The sequence below is a fragment of the Chionomys nivalis genome, chromosome 18, assembly GCF_950005125.1.
Source record: "Chionomys nivalis chromosome 18, mChiNiv1.1, whole genome shotgun sequence".
NCBI lineage: Eukaryota > Metazoa > Chordata > Mammalia > Rodentia > Cricetidae > Chionomys > Chionomys nivalis.
The window spans coordinates 38,497,504-38,519,086 of NC_080103.1; positions in this window are offsets into that span (position 1 = coordinate 38,497,504).

Sequence of the window (21,583 nt, forward strand, 5' to 3'; positions counted from 1 at the left end):
TCTCAGACAGCATAGAAAAAATAGCTTATGTCCAGTTTCTTATTTGAGGGAACAAAGTACAAATTCAGGTAAATTGCAAGGTGAACTAATAAAATAAAAAAATCTAGTTTCAGTACCATGCCATGCTATATTTGCAAATTACAAAAATTCTATTAAGTCTTTGAATGTATGCTAATATTTAGTAAGGTAACAATATTTTCATTAACAGAAATGATAATTATGAATAATTTTGTAAATATCCAATTACCAAGGCAGCAATGAAGTAGTGTTCACTTGTCTCACTTATCCTTAGTTCAGGCTTCTTTAAGCTAAATGCCAATAACGTTCTTGATTGAATCATGTGCCTTGATTTAAAACAATTAACAAAAGAAACATTTTAGATTTAGAAAAGCTTTCTCATACAATTACCCTTTCTTGTCTTGTCTTGAAAATAGGGAAACTGGGCGTGTAATGTGTCCTGACTTTTTAGGTGAAGGAACTATCTTTTGGAAATAGGTGGCCAAAAGGCATTTTGTTTGGTGTTATTTCTCCCATTTCCTATTTCCAGAGTGGGCAAAGTTATGAAGAATCTGGCATTTAATATCTATAAGCATTTTTGAAAGCCCACATTGCCTTGTTGCAACCAGGCAACTGTTTCGAAGTAACACAGATTTATTAGCGGCTATTTTCACAAAGATTCTGTTTAATAACGTTGGTGTAGCCGCTGTAATTTATTTGATTAATAATATTTGATCTGAACCCAAATGATGACTTCTCACATCTATGGCAGAACTAATGAACCGTGAAAGAAGAACCGTTCAGATGGTCACCAATAACCACTGCTTAGTTAATCCTTTAAATAAACTGGAGCATAGAATGTGTCCCTTTGAAGTCATAAATAATGTATATTTTTCTTTTGACTTTTAATAAGCCAGTAGGGTTCATCTCCCAGTCTCCAAACACATATATTTTATTATGGGCCTCTGCAGTTTACTTTAATTAGTGTGTCTGAGTGCTTTGGGAGCCTTAGCCCCACTGAAAACAAACAGAGTCTTACCATCTATAAAACATTAGCTCCCTTTGGTTTCTCCTGACACAGTGGGGGAGGCTTCGCGAGAAACACATGGTGTAAGTAAACACTCATAATTGCATTAGCATTCTCTGGTGGATTGGTAATTCAAGCTCTGCTCCCTGATATCGTAGGAGCAGTTAGAACAGGTTTACCCATCTTGTGGTCGGCTGGGGATTTCGTCGAATTCCATGTGAGCAGAACTTAAGTAAGTGACAGATCTCTGGGAAGCTGTGTTTGCAGGAGGGAGGTTTGCTGTGAACTGGAAGCACGGGAGCGCTAGTATTAGCTTGCTTCTTCCCAGCATAGCTTTGAGATTTTCTGCTTCAGTTTGGCGTTCCTTCCCTGTGTTCTTTAACACTGAGTTGATTTCAATCAATTCGCTGGACGCGTTCACTCTGTTTATTATAACTGCACAGCCTTTAACAGCTGGTTGATAAACATTTTAGGTTTCAGTCATTGACTCCAGATGATTATGCTCAACAACCAAAGAGGCAGGTTGATTGCTGGTGGAATTAATGCATTCTTTAAAAAAATATTTAGCAGTTGAAGTTCCAGGTTTTTAGTAGCTCCTTTGTACATGAAAGTCTAGTGTAGGGTGTTGCTCTATGTCTTCCAGTTTACAAGTCTGCCATTGGCTTAGAATCATTCCTGACGAATATATGTGGATGACCAGCAGGAATGCAAAATATTGCCTACTAGAAGACATGCAATTGTCTTAGATACAATATTGAGCTACATCATTTATCACAAATCATTTGTGTGTTTGAATGTCTGCTCAATTTATTTGTTTTTGTATACTTTCCCAGGTTTTGTATTCTTAACTAGTTAAGATTCACTTTGCTTTTGAATCTTTTTGTTTCATGGCTTTGGTTTATTTTGTCAATCATTGTTGGAAACAGGCAAACTCCCTTCACGTGTTAGATAATCTCCTTGACACTTCCGTTAGAATTCACCAAATCACCATTGTGATTGAAGTGATTAGCTACCTAACACCATGTAAGCAAATCCACAATAGCCTTTCCATCAAATCATAATTCAAGAAATATGATCTTAACAATTTCTGATGAAGGCATATGTTTAATTGACTTATATGTTTATTTATTAGAAGAAATTGAGTTTGTATCTTGAAATAATTAAATGTTAAAATCGTTAACAATTTACAAGTATTTCATTTTTGCAAGGCCATCAAGAACATGAAGTATATCTTACTAATATATATTAAGAACATATGTATAAAATATTACTTTAATTAATATTAAGAAGTTATTAAGGAACTATATACACATATACTATATATGTAGTATATACTATATATATATGTATAAATCTTTGATGTTCAGTGTATATCTTGTATTTAAAGCAGGCCTCAACATGGACCAGCTCCTTCTGAAGTGAGTAACTTCTCATGGCCAGTGGTTACCATTTTGGACAGTAATTATCCTTTTTCATACACATGTAAGAACTGAATGGCTAATGGATAACTATGGTGCAAATTGTAAAATAACCCATGTAATCCCCATTCCTACTCTGTAGACCCTTTCTTAGCATCGGGCTTTTGGGGACTGACATTTCCTGTATCGTCTGTAAAATTTTAACTTTTTTAAACTTCACTTTGATGTCATTTCACCGATCTCTCTCACGTTCTCTTGTGAGGATTGTTTGAGTGCTATGCATAATACAGAATGCAAATTTCACATGGATGTCTGGGATGGCAAGTAGTGGTGTTATTTCTGTGAGACGGACCTAAAAAGGAATGAAAAAGAGTTTGCGGAAGAGTTAACTTTCAAATAGAGAAAGGAAATGAATTTGTTTCTGCTTGGGAGCTGCAGTTTAAGGGCCTGGCCTACCTGAGCGGGGAATCTTGTCAAGGAAAAACGTTAAGGCTTTGGTGCTGGAAATATCCGTTCAATAGACAGCAAAGAACTGTAGCTTTCATTTTCTTCTCCATGTCTCAACTTTTAGAAGTTAATTAACTCTCTATGTATAACATATTTTAAAAACATGTTCCACACACTCTCTGTAGCTCTGTAGGTTTTTGTAATTCTGTTTAAGAAAAATTCCTTCAAAGAGCCATGTTCTATTTAGGGGAAAAGAGCTAAGATTGAGTCTTAACTGGTAGTTGACAATTAGGCAAGTAAAAGTCAACTTGAAAGTTTCCCACCCATAACCTGCTGTACATACAGAGATATGCCTGTCTGGTTGTAGCTATCTAATTTCAACCTGCTCTGTGTGGATTCAATGTACATACTACAAATAGATGCATATGTAAACTGTCAAAGCAAAACAAATCTGATGATTATAGCTAATAACGAAGAGACTGTTGGGATATGTCTTAAAACATGTTAGTGAATTTGTAGGTTGACTTAAAGGACTGTATTATTTAATCTGCAGAGCTGGTCTTAATCAAAATGGATCCTTTCATTTATTAGATTTTTTTTTTTGTTGCTGGCAACAAATCCCTAAGGCTATAAATACTGTCTTGTTTTTATGAGAACACCCAAGCTTTTAAAATATTATTTTTAAATTTATATTTAAATGTTTATATATGTAAATTCAATGGTATACTTAAAATTATTGTGTGTGACTTAAGCTATATGACATATAAATATATTTTAGATATATTACACAGACTACAAATAAAGTGCTTTTGATAAAGTGAAAATATAGCTTATATTTAACTTGTAAAATAGTCCACATATATTTTTATGTCAGTCATGTGTTTTGAGGATTTTTTTAAACATAAAATCTGATATGGAATTCACTGCATATATATATATTAAATTTTAAAATATGTGATTAAGAAACCCTAGCATTCCATATTGACTTCTTGAAATGTTTTTGAATTAATGGTGGAAAAAGTAATCTGGTGTATACTCTAAGAAGACCCAATTTCTTAGAATGAAAAAGCCTGATAATATAAACAATGCACTAGAACAAGATGACTTTTCTTAAATGCCTAAACTATTGGGTCATATAGTAAGATTACTTAAACTGAAATTCTGAGGCATAAGTAACAGTATACTTTGAAGAGCTAGTTTTCAAGAGTAATTCCATTGTAGAACAACCAGTGTTTTTCTACAACTTATATGAGCTTCATATGTATGTATTAGAAATATTTCAATATCATGGAGAAGATCATCTTTCTAAACTTTCGAGATTTGCATCTGATAACTAAATGGACAATGTTAAATGGTTCTTTGAGTGATATCCATAAAATCTTTCTCAGTGATTTCTTTAGCATTGGAAGCCACGTCTGCTCAGTGCTTGCCTCCTGCCAAGGCTTGAGCTACCTTAGTGATAAGCACACCCACTGGCTTAAGGAAGGTGCCTGAAAGACTCGAACGGTTGGTGAGAAATCAAAAATATGCTTTAATCCTGTGTTCATTTTCATATCACAAAAGGTACTGCAGAACGATTGGCATTCACAAAAGAAAAAGGCAAGCACAATTAAAAGCCAGGCTCCTAATCCCCTCTGCCTGGGTTTAGAACGAGAGCCAAAAGAAATAGTGTTTTAACAGGTACATGCACCCTCAGGGGGAAGCACACCCCGACCACCTAGCTGGTGAGGAGAAAAGATAATAGGATTGAGTTGTATCAGTGGCCAACAAATTGTACTGCAACAGCTGGTGGCCGCCAAGAGGCCATAGAATCAGTGGGTGGCCATCAAAAACTGGAGTTTGTGACCTTGGTTGGGTAAGTGATACGGCCAATCAAATGCTGTCTTTCTAAACAGCTTCTGCCTGAGCAGTGGCGACGTTCATGTCAGTGTGTGAGAGAAGACCTCAGAGTTGGGGCCTGACATGCGCAGAGAGCCGTTTCCAAATGACTGATGGGCAGCCGGATCTGCTAACCACTAATTAGTCTAATTGACACCAAATGGAAGGAGTGACTCAGCTTTTGCAAGGGCACAGCCTAATGGCGGTGTTGTACCTCGGCGCTGAATGAGAAATGGTTATTAACTGCACCCTGGGTAAGAGAAACTGCTGCATTCTATCAGTGCTGGGGGAAGTTTACGATTAAAGCTTGCAATAATCTGTCAGCTTGCCCCACCCTGCTATCAACGGTCAATGTTGGGTTGATGGATTTAATCTCTGCTTCTGCCACAATGGGGATTTGGCAGACAGGCTGAATCACAAGCCCCGGGGTTTCTTGAGTGAACCAGGGCCACCAAAGTCAACCTGCAGTTGAAGAGAAAAACCAGGAGGAAACTCAGCGGTGAGCAGTACCGGGATACAGTGTTCGCTAAAGCAGATGCTAGCTCATCTTAGTGTTCCACTCCGAACACCGGAAAGTCGCATTAACAATCGGTAGCATTTTGTTTTCTATTCAAGCTATTGGTTTTCAATAGTGCACATGTTGAGTGAAATGTCTTCTAAAGAAAATAAACAAAACAGAAAGAGAGTCCCGAAAGCCTGTGTGCTGGAGTCAATTAACTACAATTTACGACTAAGCACAGGAAAAGTCAACTAACTTTAGCTGGAGTTAACTTCTTAAACTGAAAAGATTAATTTCTGCAAATAACAGGAAGTGGACAATAACAGGCATAGCTCCTGCTCTCCAGAAGGGCTGTAGTTTTCTCCTTCCCTGTAAACTGCTGGATTAGACTACTACTTCATAAAGATTGCATCTTTCTTATGTAGGTATAGAGCAGGAAGCTGGGGAGAACTTGGACTGGTCACTTGGGTATTTAGCTAAATAGAAAAGGCAAGAGTAGCTAACTGGTGAGTTGCCTTCGCTTGTACTAGTTTGAAATCTTTTAATTCTGAAAGAAGTCACCTGGCCTACAAAAGGCATCAGTAATAAAAAAAAATAAAAAAATAAAAAAACAGGCTAAGATCTTTAAAACTGATTGGAGAAGCTGGGTGGTGATGGTGCACGTCTTTAATCCCAGCACTTGGGAGGCAGAGGCAGGCGGATCTCTGTGAGTTCTAGGTTAGCCTGGTCTACAGAGTGAGTTCTAGAATAGGCTCCAAAGTTACATAGATAAACCCTGTCTTGAAAAACAAACGAAAACAAACAAATAAGCAGAAAATGGATTGGAGAAAGTTCGTTGAGGAAAAAGGAAGATGGTGGTGATTGTGTTATAGCAACTATAACCACAAGTCATGGAGATTTAAGTTGGTATGGAAGGATAAACAACCAAGTTTTATTTTCTGGTCCCTAACATGACTCATAATTGGATATAAATATAGGTAGGGTCCATCCTGGCCATGAGATGTGGTCTAAGTGAGCATTTTCCATCCAATTAGACATAAACATACATTTATATTCTGGAACAGTAAGAGTTTGCTCTTACACCATCCATTCATTCATCTGGTGAACATCCCTGTTGCATAGATCCCTAATCCAGAGCATAGATTAGCCAACCAGACAGCAATTTATAGCTTCAAGAAGGATATTTCCTATGAGAATTATGGAAAACATTAAGAGCTTAGGGGTTTGAAAAATAGAAGGAAGAACCTTGGGAGCCATGCATGTTTTAAGGAAATGAAGTTAGTGAGTTGTCACTTCCTAAGCTTCACTGATCAGGACACTTGAAAATGCTAGCTTGGTTGCTTCCTGGTTTTCTAGTTGGAGCAAGGCTGTGGAGATTATATCAGAGGTAACACGTAGTATCTATTATTAAAGAGAAAAACTGCGGAAGACATATTAGGTGAACAGGAAATTAAGTAGTGGTATTTGCTGCGCAAATTTATTAATGGCCACTTTTCAACAAGGTTTTTTGCCTGCAGGTATGTCTGTGCACCATGGGCATTCCTGGTGCCCACAAATGCCAGGAGAGGCCACTGAAAGACCTGGACTGAGTTATTAGATGGTTGTGAGCTGATGTGTGGGTTCTGGGAATCCAATCTCGGGCTTCTGGGAGGGCAGCAAATGCTATCAACTGCTGAACCATCTCTCCAGGCCCCACTGAATATCATTTTTCATTTGTTCTATTGGACTGTTGACACATAGAGGCTAACGGCCAGGTATTGGACTTGAAAGTTTGGAGGAACAACGACAGTACAAATAGCAAATATTTGGGGGAGTTTTAGAAATATGTATTTTCTTTTAATAATCTAGCAAGCTAATTCTTTCCCTGCTAAATTGAGAAATCACCTGATCATGTCTTTTTCCATCAATGACTTTCATGTCACTACATATTAAAATAGCCGGGGGTAATGATGGGCATTTTCTCCTGGTAAGGAGTTGCGGAGGGGGAGGTGAATCTTCATTGCGTTATTCAGCAAACATGTATCTACCTCTTCGCTGAGACCTAGCTGTGCATTGACCATGTGGACCAACTTGATAGAAGGCGCCGATCATTGCACTGTTTGCTGAAACTGTGCTTTCAAGAATAATTACAGCTTCTTAGCTTTCCTTTTGACTTTATCTTTGTGGTAGGAAATAAGCTCCTACTGCTTTTTCTGGTATGAAAAACATTCACGGAGGTGCTTTTATTTCCAGTTTTTCCATTTCCCCCAAAGGTAACAAGAATATAAAATATGCAATATGGCAGCAAGACAAGAGTCTTTAATATCTTGAGCCAGATTAAGAGGCCCAAGACCAAACGCATAGTTAGCAATTGACCTCAGCTTACTAGAGGGGAGACGGATGCAATGGACCTCAGCTTACTAGAGGGGAGACGGATGCAATGGGCAGTGGGTAAATATTTCCAGGTCCCCATTAACCATTGGGGTGTGTGTGTGGGGGGGGTAACAAGTTTGGGTGTCTCTAACTTCCATCTGTGTTTTTAAGGTCTCCATGAAGGGAGATGCTGGCAGCGGCTTGCGGATGATCTCAGGATGAGGGTGTTTACTTCCCCTCCTATGTCTGAAGTCACTGTGTCTGAAGGCTTTGTGTGGAGACCTTCAAATGGGCCAGGACAAACATATATTCTCCAAAGGAAACTGATAGATGACACAGACCAGAGCTACGCTGCTCCCTGCTCTGGAGAAATGGGTGTGAACCACTTCCCAGCACACCACTGGCTGTGAGAGAATCAGTATCTCCGTGAGTCACCTGATCCAGGCAACCACACTATGACGGTTTCAGCCCTTAGCACTCGGTGGCTCAGAGACTGAAAATCCAGCCTAAACCGTTTAGTCACTGGGAAGCTCGGGCACTGCAGTTGCTGGGTGATGACCCAGGCACAAGGAACACGGCAATTGTAGATCTGCGTCACTCTCCAGTCTTTAGCCTGAGGAGAGCAAAACCACACGCAGCTCGGAACTTGCGGTGTTAAACAATGCATCTCATTGTGTGGGCCAGGCCCAGCAGTCAAACATCTCTTAAAGTGAGGTGCAGTTGACAAAAGGGGAAACAGTTTCACAGAATGACGGAAGAAAAGGACAGCAAAAGTGTGCTAGAATTTACAATGGCCCCTCTTGGAACAAGTTGCCAAGAAGGATAGTTCCGTCAATCTCCCTGAGAATGTTTCTCTGTGTACGGATCTGAGTCTTTGCTGGCTGCCATTGACATCCCAGGCTAACGTGGCTCTACTTCTGGGACTATTCTCCAAGTTGTGATGGAGGAGTTACTTTCATTTAATAAAGAAACTGCCTTGGCCCATTTATAGGCCAGCCCTTAGGTGGGTGGAGTAAACAGACAGAATGCTGGGAGAAAGAAGCCGAGTCAGGGAGTCGCCATGATTCTCCCACTCCAGACAGATGCAGGTTAAGATCTTCCCTGGTAAGCCAGCTCATGGTGCTACACAGAATATTAGAAATGGGTTAGATCAATATGTAAGAGCTAGCCAATAAGAGGCTGGAGCTAATGGGCTAGGCAGTGTTTAAAAGAATACAGTTTCCGTGTAATTATTTTGGGGCATAAGCTAGCCATGTGGGTGGCTGGGTGCCGGGGACGCAGCCCCGCCGCTCATATTACATCAAAGTTGTCCAACTCAGTGACCTTCACGCTTCTGACTACAACTGTTTACTTGGACGTTATGCTAATTTCATTTTTCATAAGCATACAACCCTTGACTTCTATATACTTTGGGCTGTGGGTACCAAATGTTTATTGACTTTTAACCAAAGATATTTAACCTTTCTGTTTGTTGTGGCCATTTTATAACTTCTTGATTAAGTTTAAGGAGAGTGGAAAGTTAGAATGACTATGTATTTAATTGCGGGACATTTTATAATTCTATATAATGTAAGAATCGAAAACAGTATAAAATTATATGATCCTGAGGAAAGGGCATAAGGGAAAAGTGAAGTCTTTCTTTATTTTCTAATGGACACACTTGTATTGTCTGAATTTATTATAATAAATGCAAATATTAATTCAGAACCACTCCAGTTTCAATTTTGCCTGCTCCTCTCCCACCTGCTCCAGAAACAGAATGAAAGAGGCAGAGAACACAACATGTCACGTTTTCTATTTTCTTCCTTCTTTCAAAATAAAAATGCAAACAAAAGAAAAATCTAGCCAAAATAGCTTTATTTATTGAAATTCTAGAGAACTGCAGAAATATTTTTCCCATTAATATATAAGAAAATTCCAAAAATTCAAGTTTCAGTTGAAAAAAATGAGGGCAGACTCAGTAGCACAAGTTTCAACGCTTCTAGACTTACGCACCTTTTAACGAGATGAAAGTAGCATTTTAAAATCTTCGAGGTCAGAAAAGCAGTTTGAGGTGTGCGGTTACCATACCGCCTCAGCTTTTTGGCTGGAGAGCTATTTCAGATCTCTTTGTGGTATGTTTGGCAATACACTTAAAAGATTATTCCTTAAGCTGCTAATAATCTGGCTCCAGGCAATTTTCTGTCTGTCTGTCCAGTCGCCTATTCTTCCTTTGGTTTTCAAAAAACCCCAAATGAACAACGCGAAACACAACAACAACAAAAGGAAGACAAGGTAATCCTCTTCTGTGTCCCCCCCTCCCGTCCCCCTGAGTTTCAAACAGTTCTGAAGTTACTAGAAGGCTAATGTACTCCAGGTCTGCGTCACTACTGATTGCTAAGCCCCTTTCCGGGGCCGCCAGGGACAGGACAGGAGGTGGGACATACTGGAGAGTGGAGTCCTTGCGGAAGCTCCATGGCTTCCTCTGTGTTTTTAATCTGTCTATTTTAGGGCTCTAATTTAGATTAGTGAAGACAAATCTCTTTTGAGTTTTAAGTTTGGTTTTCTGTAGGTTCCCTTTATGGAATGTGGCTCTAACGAGCTGGGCTACAGACAAAACTAATGTGGGGTGTTCTAAGGTAGAGGCAGCCCACACGGAATAAAAGCCTGCAAGTGCTAGCTTCCTTGTTGCTAAAGGCCATTTACCCAGCATCCCTATTCCTGAGGAAACAGATTTTACACACACACACACACACACACACACACACACACACACACACACAAACTCAAATCAGTTTCAAACCGTCCTACCTCATTTTGTTATCACTACTAACGACAAACAATACCTAAACACAGTTAAAGCTCAAAAACTTTATTCCCAGATGAATGAATATACTGACACGTGTAACCCTGTACCACTTTGAGAGAGAGAAATGGACCAACTTCTCCAGCATTGATTCTAAGAGGTAAATTGCTTCTTCAGGTTCAACCCAGCTCTGTGTAAGTTCATCCTTTCTATTATGCCTCACATTTTCTTGGGTATATAAAACAGAAATTTCTTTTCTTTTCTTTTTTTTATTATTTAATTAAAAATTTCCACCTCGCTGGGCGGTGGTGGCGCATGCCTTTAATTCCAGCACTCGGGAGGCAGAGGCAGGCGGATCTCTGTGATTTCGAGGCCAGCCTGGTCTACAAGAGCTAGTTCCAGGACAGGAACCAAAAGCTACAGAGAGACCCTGTCTTGAAAATCCAAAAAAAAAAAAAAAAAAAATAATAATAATAATTTCCACCTCCTCCCCTCCTCCCATTTCCCTCCCTCTCCCTCCAACCCCCTTCTCGTCCCTCTCTAGTCCAAAGAGCAGTCAGGATTCCCTGCCCTGTGGGAAGTCCAAGGTCCTCCCTGCTCCATCCAGGACTAGGAAGGTGAGCATCCAAACAGACTAGGCTCCCACAAAGTCATTACATGCAGTAGGATCAAAACCCAGTGCCATTGTCCTTGGCTTCTCAGTTAGCCCTCCTTGTCAGCCACGTTCAGGGAGTCCGGTTTGATCGCATGCTCCATCATTCAGCTGGCCTTGGTGAGCTCCCATTAGATCAGCCCCAACGTCTCAGTGGGTGGGCGCACCCCTTGCTGTCCTAACTTCCTTGCTCATGTTCTCCCTCCTTCTGCTCCTCATTTGGACCTTAGGAGCTCAGTCCAGTAAAACAGAAATTTATTTCCCACAGTTCTGGAGGTTGAAAAGTCTGAAAACCAGGTAGTGGCAGATTCAGTTCCCAGTGAGAGCATTCTGACCTGTAGACGATTACCTTCGTGCTGCAGGAGAAGGGAGGAAAACCTCACGACATCGTCAAAGCACCCCATTACACTGAGTGCCAGAGCTTGAACATCTGAGTGAATCTGGGGGACATGCTAACACGGTTAAGACAGACCACTTGCACAGAAGTGAGAAAAGGTCTTCATCGCCCATAATGCTCTTCTGCTCTACATCCTTGCATGAAAACATTTGTTGAGCGTCTCTTCATATACCACCTTAGTCTGTTTCTTCCTCTGCGGCATCCTTCCCTCACAATCTTTGGGTACCCTTCGGATAGAGACTACAACTCAAGACTCAGAAATCACTAGCACACTGTGATCCCCGAGCTTCAGTTGTTAATTTAGGGGATAGAAATTCACCCAGACAATTTGAATCTAGGGAAGCAAGGAGACTTGGGCTAGCGCTGTGAAGGGAAACCCCTCCTCTCCATTCCCACTCCTTACCTAAACTAAGCGGATGGCAAGACACAGCTTCTGTACCTGGTCATCATTTCCACACATCTTGTGTTGAAAGTCAGTTCTTGATGATGGTGTATACTCAAGAAACTGCCGACCTAACACATCAACATGGGAATGTCCTACGCATGCCCTAAGATGGAGAGTGTGTTCCTGACCACTCCTCTTCTAGGCCTAAGCAGCTGACTCTCCTGCTGTAGTAGGTCAAGCCTCATGTCATATTCTGGTTTCCCTCGCATGGCCTGTTGTGCTACTTCAGACCATGGTGTCATGGTCTTGCCCGTGAGACTGCCATCTCACACTAAGGTTATCGTGAAAGTCTCTCCTTTCAAAATGCAAACGAGACTATGTCCACTCCTTTGCTCAACACCCACTGGTGAGCTCTATACTGACAACCACTTTCTGTTCCTTCAGCCTGCTAAGCTGTCTCTCTCGATGTTTGCTCCAACTACGATTTTATGTCTAGCTCTTTCCTTCACCAGATAATATGAAGCTTTCTTTGTTCCTTTATGCCTCTATGAAATGGCACTTTACCAAAGAGTCTTTATTTATCTGATTTAAGCAGTAAGTCCTGTTCCTCCCTCTCTGGGAGTATTTGATCGTTCGTCCATGCTTTGTTTTTTTTTTTTTCTTTTATTTAACAAGCATCTGATGTGTGAGGGGTCTAAGCCATTTGTTTCTTTCCCATTTAACTTCCTTAGGTAAAACATAAGCAACACAAGGACAAGGCTGTGGTTTGATGGTGACAAAAAGGGCTCATGTGCTTCCAGTTTATACCTGATTCCATCACAGAGGTTTAAACGTTATCAGTGGGTGAATCCATTGATAAATTCGTAGCTGAATGGACCATTAAGTGGTGGAGCCTGATTGAAAAAGTGGACCACTGGGGATGGTTTTCAAGGACATCTTGTCCTCTGAACCTTTCTCTCCTTTCTCTTGGCTTCCTATTGGCAATGAGGTGATTGCCCCCTTTACAACAGACTCCTTACCATGATGATCTGAATTCAGGCAAGCACACAGCATGCAGGTAGATAGTTGGCCATGGAATCAAACCTCTGCTATTAGGAGCCAAATAAGTGTTCTTTCTTCATATTGTTTCTCTCAGATATTGTGAGTATACATGCATGTGTGGGGCTCATGTGTCTGCAAGTGTGTATGTGTGTTTGTATGTGTGTGTGTGCAGGTTAGAGAAGGTCCTTGGGTACCTTATTCCCTATTTCCTTAAGACAGAGTCTCCCACTGAGCTGGAGCTCTTGGTGAACAACAAAACATAGGAAAAGTGATGACCACCTTTCCAGAGACTGCTGTCTCGGTTGGGATAAGAAGTCAATGACATCAGGGGCTAACCTGCATTGTGGTTCAGTCTCTGTTCTGACATAGTCTCCATGACTGTGGTTCGAAGCTCAGTTCTCGTTACTCTTCCCTCTTGGGATTTGGTGCAGATTCTCCCCCCTTGTTTTACTCTTCTGTGCTCTACGCCACAGTGCCGTAGCAGTTACCTCAGGTATGTTAGCCATAGTTGATGGAGTTGCTTCTCATCCTGAAATCAGCATCAAAGCCGATGCTCGCACAGGCTTTGCCCCAGCTATTAGGGAATTAGATAATTTTAAAACCTGAATTAAGGCTTTAAATTTCTGACAAAGATTTAAAATAGGTATTTCAAAAGAGGATATATGAGCAGATAAAATACACATGAAAGATGCTTAACATTGATTTGTCACTAGGAAAATACAAAATTAAAGCAACAGTGAGATTGTCCAATGAAATTATACTTAAGAAAATCTAGAGATTTTGAGACAGTTTCAAAAGATGTCACATGAATGTTTATAAACAGCCAGCTATGATCATTCCTGATGGTCCAAGAAAATAGGCAAATATCTTTCATTATATGCTTACTGTGTGTTAGGAATTGTGCAAAGTGTATGTGAATATTCTCTCATAGGGCTGGGGTTGTAAGTCAGTAAAATGTGTTTGACTTAATTGTTTGAGGCTCAATAGTAACAATGATCAAATGAAATAACAACCAAAATAACTCTGTGAAGAGGATATTTACTTCATTTTAATCATATGTTTCAAGCTGGATATAGTGGTGCATTCCTGGAATACTGGCTAGTTAAGATACTGAGGCAAGAGATGTGAGTTTGAGGCCACACTAATTATTATACCAGGATCCTCTCTCAAAAGCAACCAGCCAACTATAGTCAACCAACCAACAAACCAACCAGTCAACCAACCAACCAACCAACCAACCAACCAATCAACTAAACATCTTCAAAGACTAATTTTGTTGTTTTTAGTACGTGTCTGTGTCTGTGTGTGGTTATGATTATGTGTGTGTCCATGGAGACCAGAGGCATATTATCCTCTGGAACTGGAGTTAAATGCTGTTGTGAGCTCTCTGCCATGGGTGCAGAGAACTGAACTTGGGTCCCCGACAATAGCACTAAGAACTCCTAACTGCTGAGCCATCTTCGTAGCCCCATACAAAAAAATTTAAAGGTCAATACATTTCAAAGATAACACGATTATGTTTTTTGCAGAACCTTTGAGACATAAACTGTATTTATACCATGTAAGGTCTGATAATATATAGAACATTATTCCATTTTTTTCCAGTCTATAGGAGTAAGGTTGCTGATGCTTATATTCTTAATTAAATCCATATCTAATTATAAGAATAAAACTATTGTAAAATATTTAAATAATTTTTACTTAGCCTGACTAATATATTTTCAGGATAGGATGTAGAACACTCGTTGTATTTTCGCATGTTAATTTAAATGCCTGGGTAGGAATATGAAGCTTACAAAAATAATTGCAAGTTAATTTAAAATATCTTGAGGATTTCATACCTTTGGCAAAAAAGGATAGAACTGCATAAATTTTTATGATTCACAAGACTTACAAAGGACTTAAGATTTTTCAACTCAGAATTTCATTGGTACAGATTTTACTGTATTGTATTCAGGAGAGCAACTGCCGAAATGGTATATATTTTTCTAACCTTTATATTTCTTCAGTTATTGTTATCAGTTTATTGAAGGAATCTTCATGAAATAAGCATCAAGGTAAGAGATAACAGAGACTTCTGCATTACAATGCTTGATTGCCTCCTCCTCCAGGGAGCCGAGAATCTGGGGACTATCATTGGTCCAGTTTCCTGTCTGGCTTTTCTGGTGCCCTCACTAGATGGGTGTTCTGCTTCTCTGGGCTGCACTCACAGGTCCCTGGGTTCCCTATGTGGAATCCCTTATAAGAATGCTGTTCTGAAACAACCCCCAGTTATTTCGCTTGGTACCACATTACTCTCTAATTTACTTACTTTGCTTTTACTTATGTAAATGAATAGATGGCATCTAATCTTTCCTCCACATTTTAATATTTGGTTGTATGTAACCAGTGTTTCCACTTGTATGTCCTTTTACTAGAGTAGTCAATTCACCTTCAATTATTATTTTAAAATGATAAAATAGTTGGTTATTTTAAAAGATCTCTTCCTAGAAAACACAAATTCCTCCCTCTTTGTTCCTTTATATTACTTCCTTCAAATGTCAATCATAAAATTCAAATTTGATTTGATGACTCCATTGCTAATTGAGAGACAATTGTAAATAATTGCATGTAACGACTTGCCCTCATTTTAGTTTACAGGTCAGTAATTTCTAATCTTGTTATGGGTATAAATTTACCTTCATAGTAGTTGAATGAGGTGAAAAACACAGGGTAAGAAAACACTGAAATAAATGTATAAAACCATAGGATTATAACTGAAAATTTTGGAATTCTTCTGAAACAATGAGCTATGTATTGCACTGCCTTTTTTGGCAAGAGCCTTTCACTTACCTACCCTGAGAGTACTGAGACACGCTCAGTGAAGAAAATGGATAGGAGAGGCAAGAGCAAATAAGACATGTGAGCCATCCTAGAAATATTTGTTTTCAATAACTGGTTCTTTGTGCAGGATAAGAGATGAGAAACACTAACCTCATGTCCTGTAGTTTAAGCTTTTACTTATTAATTTTGTAGGTAGAACCTGACAGCACCAAATTTTTTTTTAACAAAATTGTTTTTTTTTTTGTTTTTGTTTTTTTTTTAAAATAAAAGCCAGAGATTTTGCTTGATTGGTTCTGCTTTGTAAAACAGACTTGTGTGATGTCAACAACAGTTTTCTCTAGGTTAACCCATTCCTGCTCCCCAGGCCAGGATCCGCTCGGGGCGCAGCACAGTCTGCATTATAGGTCTTCACTTCTGTAGATCTATGGTACTATTTCACTCATTTGTTGAGATTGCCATAGCTTTCTGTTTGCTTCAATACCTGGGTGTTTTATAGGGAACCTGGTCTTCCTGTCCTGGTAGACAAATTCACAGCATATGGCTTGTCGATAGTTCTACTTCCCATCTTAATAAGGAACTGTACAAACGAGAAAGACACATTCCATGTTTCTGCTGATACTGAATAGCACATGCGGTTTCTCTCTGCTCTACATATTTGTCCTACAATTAAATTCTGAAGTTAGGCTGTGACAAGACAAGTCCCAGGGGACAGATGAACATGCCATTTATGCTGTCTCTCATGGCTGCAGATGCTTAAGAGAAGGTGCTTCCAAAGGCAAGGAGGAGGGGGCCTGCTCACCAGCTCCACCATGCAATCATTGCTCTTGGTAAGGACAGCATGTGACCCCAAATAGCATCCCAAAGGCAACTTATCAAGAGCATTAGGAGGATCCTGTCCTGTGGAAATCAACAGCCAGGCCTGCTGACTTTAGGAACACAGCAGGAGCAAAGGGCCTGGGAATAATTGGTATTTATTATTGCCCTTATTTTGGATTCCAAGCCTTAGCTAAACCTTTCCCAGCATAGCAAACCCATGGTTAACTTAACAACAGTGAGAAGGCCATGGGAGAGAGCTACAATTAGCCTCCCCTTGCCAAACAAAACATAAAAAAAAAACCCTACTGGAACAACACATGTGATTTTTAATGACAGTTGGCAGATGAAAAAGGATCCCCTTAGAAATGAGAACATACTTGGGTTACTACACAATAGCTAGGGAAGAGATATTTATCAGAAAGGGGGCTAATTATCCATACTGAAGTGAAGAGAAAAGAAAGAACACAAAAGACAAAATAGTCGTGATTAGAAAGTAGATGGTTTCGACACAGGGATTCAAAGACACTGTTGTCAGGTGGCCCCTTTAAGTTATGGTCCTCAGCGCACGCCAGATCTTACCTTTGCTCTCAAAATGTTTTCTGTAAGGGACCATGCTCGCAGCAGTGAACACTCAGTCCCCGAAAAGCTTCGAATGGCAGGGAATTGTAAGTGAGCAAGACGCCTACCTGCTCTAAGCCTCAATTCCACTATCTAAGGGAGCTGGAGACTTGGTCGACTGCCAGCTGAATGCTCCACTGTGTGTTGAGACCCTCTGGGACTTGAAGCTCTGCAACTCCATTATGCATGGTCGTGAAACGACTTTAGTAACTTATCCTTTAACACACTCTGCTTAATGTGTTCGTAACAACGGGAGGCCAAGGAAAGCCCATTAGAAGATTAGTGGGAGTACGTGAGGAGAGTGAAGTCAAGTCCTTTTTTTTTCCTCTCCAGATTTATTTACTTTATTATTTTTGTATGTGGGTGTTTGGTCTGTGTGAATGTATGTGTTGGTGCCAAGTGCATGCCTGGCACTAGTGGAGGTCAGAAGAGGGTATCAGATTCCCTGGGACAGGAGTGACAAGTGGTTGTGAGCCATCATGTGGGAGCTGGGGATTGAACTCAGGTCATCTGCAAGAGTAACAAGTGCTCTTAATCCCTGAGCCAGCTCTCCAGCTAATAGAGTCAAGTTCTTACCCTAGAATGACACAGTATCTGGAAGTAGGAGGCTGTCGATTGGAAGAGGCAGCCATACTAGGAAGAGACCAGAAGATTAGAGGTAGAGGAAGAAGACAACACAAACAAGAGCAGAGGGAAGGAAGAGGTCGTGCCTAGACCTCTTTTGCTTTGGTTTGGTTTGGGAGACAGGGTCACACTCTGTAGTTGAGGTTGATTTGAACTCAATATATAGCCCAGGCTGACCTTGAACTCACAACAGTCCTCTTGCCTTCAGCTCCTGAGTGCTTGGATGAGAGGCACAAGCCACCATGCCTATCAGGAAGACATATTTGTGAGCTGGGTGGGTTATCAGAATTGACGAGCTAGCCTTGTTGCATAGGGATAATTGGTTGAGTGAGGTTGGCCATGCCTCCCTCCCAGCTCTTGCTTATGTGTTATTGTCTGTAGTCTTGGATTCTTACTGGTATTGATAAATGTAGAAGGTTATAAATTCAGAAGCAGATAGATCTTCCAATATTTTTTTGAATGGGTAAAGCATTTTCCATTCTTATAACTTGTTTTTCAAAGTAGACGCCTCCATGAAAGACTCAATCTCAGAAAATGGAAGCATTGCTGGGGAAACATTACTGAAACCTGGGCTAAGGCCCAGAAATCCTGGAGCTGTGAAATGCCCCAGGGCCTGCTGGGAACCTTCAAGGGTTACTTATGCTGAAAGAAACCATCAACTGGAATATATATTACATTATACATTTTGTATCATGTCAATTCCCATTGCAAATTACTTGTCAGGGTTGGAATGTTCTGGAATTAGCTTTTCCTGAGTGTTATGGTATTTACCCTACTTTTCTATACCTGAAGCTACCAATGAACTGGCCTGCAGATGAGGCTTCGCTTCTGGCTCCCTTGTGGTTACTGCTTCTTTACCTCTCTAAAGCTCCAAAGGGCTTTGGAAACCTTCTAGGCACTTCTATTACTTGAAATATTTTCTTCACAATGAAAGTCTCCCCAGATTCTACCTGTATTCATTTTTCATCTCATATTTGTGTATACCCCAGCTGTTAGCTGGAGGTGAGGCCAAGGGGTCGGTGAGCTTTGCCGCTGCTTACTGCTTTATATGGCCAAACCTTTTCTGAACGGTGCTGATGTTCTCGACGGCCACTGAGGGGAGCCACATGACCATGCTTGCCAGTCTGAACAGTGTGCCCCTTTGAGGAAGCTGAGGTTATACCTAGCTGAGGCCAATACGAAAAGAAAATTGCTAAATGCTCTCAGATGGAAAACAGAAATTCAAGTTGGTAAGTTCTTGGATTTAAATTTGAGAGAATCATTTTATTTGTCTTCCTCTGTATCTGTCTTTAGAAGGTGCAAAAAATGTTGCAAAGAGCACTGTGTTTGAAGGAGGCACGCAGGCATTCACAGCCCAGCTCGCCTTTCTTTCTTTTGCATGAACCTCTGAAAATGATAACTGCAAGATAGTTAAACCCGAAATTCGTGCGTCTTCTGTATTTGGGACCTTATGCTGTAGTTGGAGAGCTCTTGACTTCTCCAGGAAGACAAACAGACAGCACTAATTAGCATATTTTAAACTTCTTTTTATTTTGCATCTCCTGGGAGTCTCCAAATTAAACTTACTTTTAGCTCCATTCTCTAAGAACAACCTTGAATCATAAAGCTCACAGATTATTGGTAGTAAGGGAAGTAGAAAGATGAGCAATAGAAATCAATACGCAGCTATGGGTACCCACATCAGCTTAGGTGTCTGTGTTGGGCATGTGTTGTTTGGGCACAGTGGTGCCAACAAGGCAGTGATGGAATCACACAAGGAAAGGCATTTCACCCAAGGGACTGCCGTTTCCTCTAAGGGTCTTTGCCTATGGGATGGGGTCATTTATACTAAGAGATGTTGGATACAAGATTTGAGTGGCTGTGAACCCAATGACGTCAGACTTTGATTGTCACAATGGACCAGGACCAGGGCCACTGAGGCAGTCTGGGGACTCCCAGTGAGGAATAGCTATCATTTGATTAGACTCTTAGAGTATCTTATTTTCCCACTATGAAGTCTGGAGTTTGTAATTTTGCTTCCTACTCGATTCAGTTGTATGCTCATGATGTCTGTGAAGGATAATAAATTCTAGTATTCTAATTATATTCATGCTGTATAAACTTTAGATTAACTCTACATTTATGCATATGATATTTGGAAAAATAGACTTTCAAAAATTAATAGAATTAAAATTTGAAAACCTAAAAGATTATCTCAATTAAACCTCTTTATCTTTCTGGATTCAAAACAGACTGAGAATATTTGATTTTGCACTTAGTTTAGGAAGCCAAATGAATTACAGAAGTGGTTGACAAATTTTCACAGTTAAAAAAAAACAAAGATTTTTTTTGTAAATAAAGATATTTCATTGGTGGAGCATGTTGAAGAAATAAATTGGATGAAAATTATAATTGTTAAAGTTTGTGATATATCTAGCACTTCATGATTTAATTTTTTTCCACAATAATACAGTGGCATTCGTAGACAATTTAGAGGTTGGAAAGGCTAAGGTAGGCATGCATTCATTAATATGAACTTCAGCCCACACTAGTAATATCAAAAGGGATCTGATACCAACATTTATTCTCTTAATTTCAGAAAAACGTTCTTATTTTATCTTCATACCATTTAATCTAAAGGTTGATGTTGGTGCGTATTAACACAATTTATGTTCTGTGCTGGCATGAGAGTGATGTGGGAGAGTAGTTCAGATTCCCATTCTGTGCACATCAGCTTTTGCCATGTGGTCCACACCGCCTATCACACTGCGTTGACCTCAAGTTTCAGGTTTCACTTTCCACTCAGTCTTTTAGGGTTTTTGAAGTTCTCACAGACAAGAAATAAATGGAGGTCTCTTCCTTGAATATCTAATGTACCTTCCCAAGCACCAAGCATGGCTATATTTGGTTCTAATGAGCCTTTTTGTCTGGTTTCGGTGTTGAGTGTTATCTATTGACTTAGAGCTAGCTGGGAATCACTTGTGAACACTGGAGAGAGAATGAGAGGAACAAAATGTTTAACTTCTTCAGCTCAAATGTTCAACTTAAGCAAATATTTCAAGGATAAAAGTGAGAAGGTGGACAGGATAGAGAAGGTAAAGAAAACAATAAATTCTTTCTTAATCACAGATAACTGAGAAGCTAAGAGGAAGCCAGAATGCATCCAGCAAGGAAAGCATCTTTCCTTTTCCTAATGATATTCAACAAGAAGGTTTAGCTTAGCGAACAACGGTTTGTAGTTGACAGAGGAGCCAGGGACACTTTATCAGGCAGCACACATTATTATAATTAAGGGAGCTATTTTCAAGCGATGGTAGTGTTTGCTTCAAATTTTGCTGGGTCAGATTGACTGACAGAGGAATAAAATGTTCAGTATAAAGAACATATAAGCCTTCAGTTAGACACAAGGACAGGTGCAAATCCACCTGCCCAGTCTCTTCCCATGACCCTGTTGCAGCTCAGATCCTCCATTAGTGTTTCAGGAACAAACTTGTCCTCCAGAATTTCGTTTGACTTCCCAAGGTCAACTACTTGCAGCCCACTCTCAGAGAGTCGAAAGTACAACGGTTTTTTTTTTTCAATTAAAAAAAATAGAAAGAAGTAGAAAGTATATTTTTAACTAGTTGTTAGGGATTCTATTACTGCAATAAAATACCAAAAACAAGTCAAGGAAGAGAGAGTTTATTTCTTTTTATAGCTTACAGCCAGTCCATTGATGATCCAGGGAATTCAGGGCAGGAACTCCAGGTAGGAAGTTGGAGGCAGGAACTGGCGCAGAGGCTGAGAGGAAGCCTGATTACAGTCTTTGTCTTGATGACTTGCTTAAACTACTTTCTTACAGCACC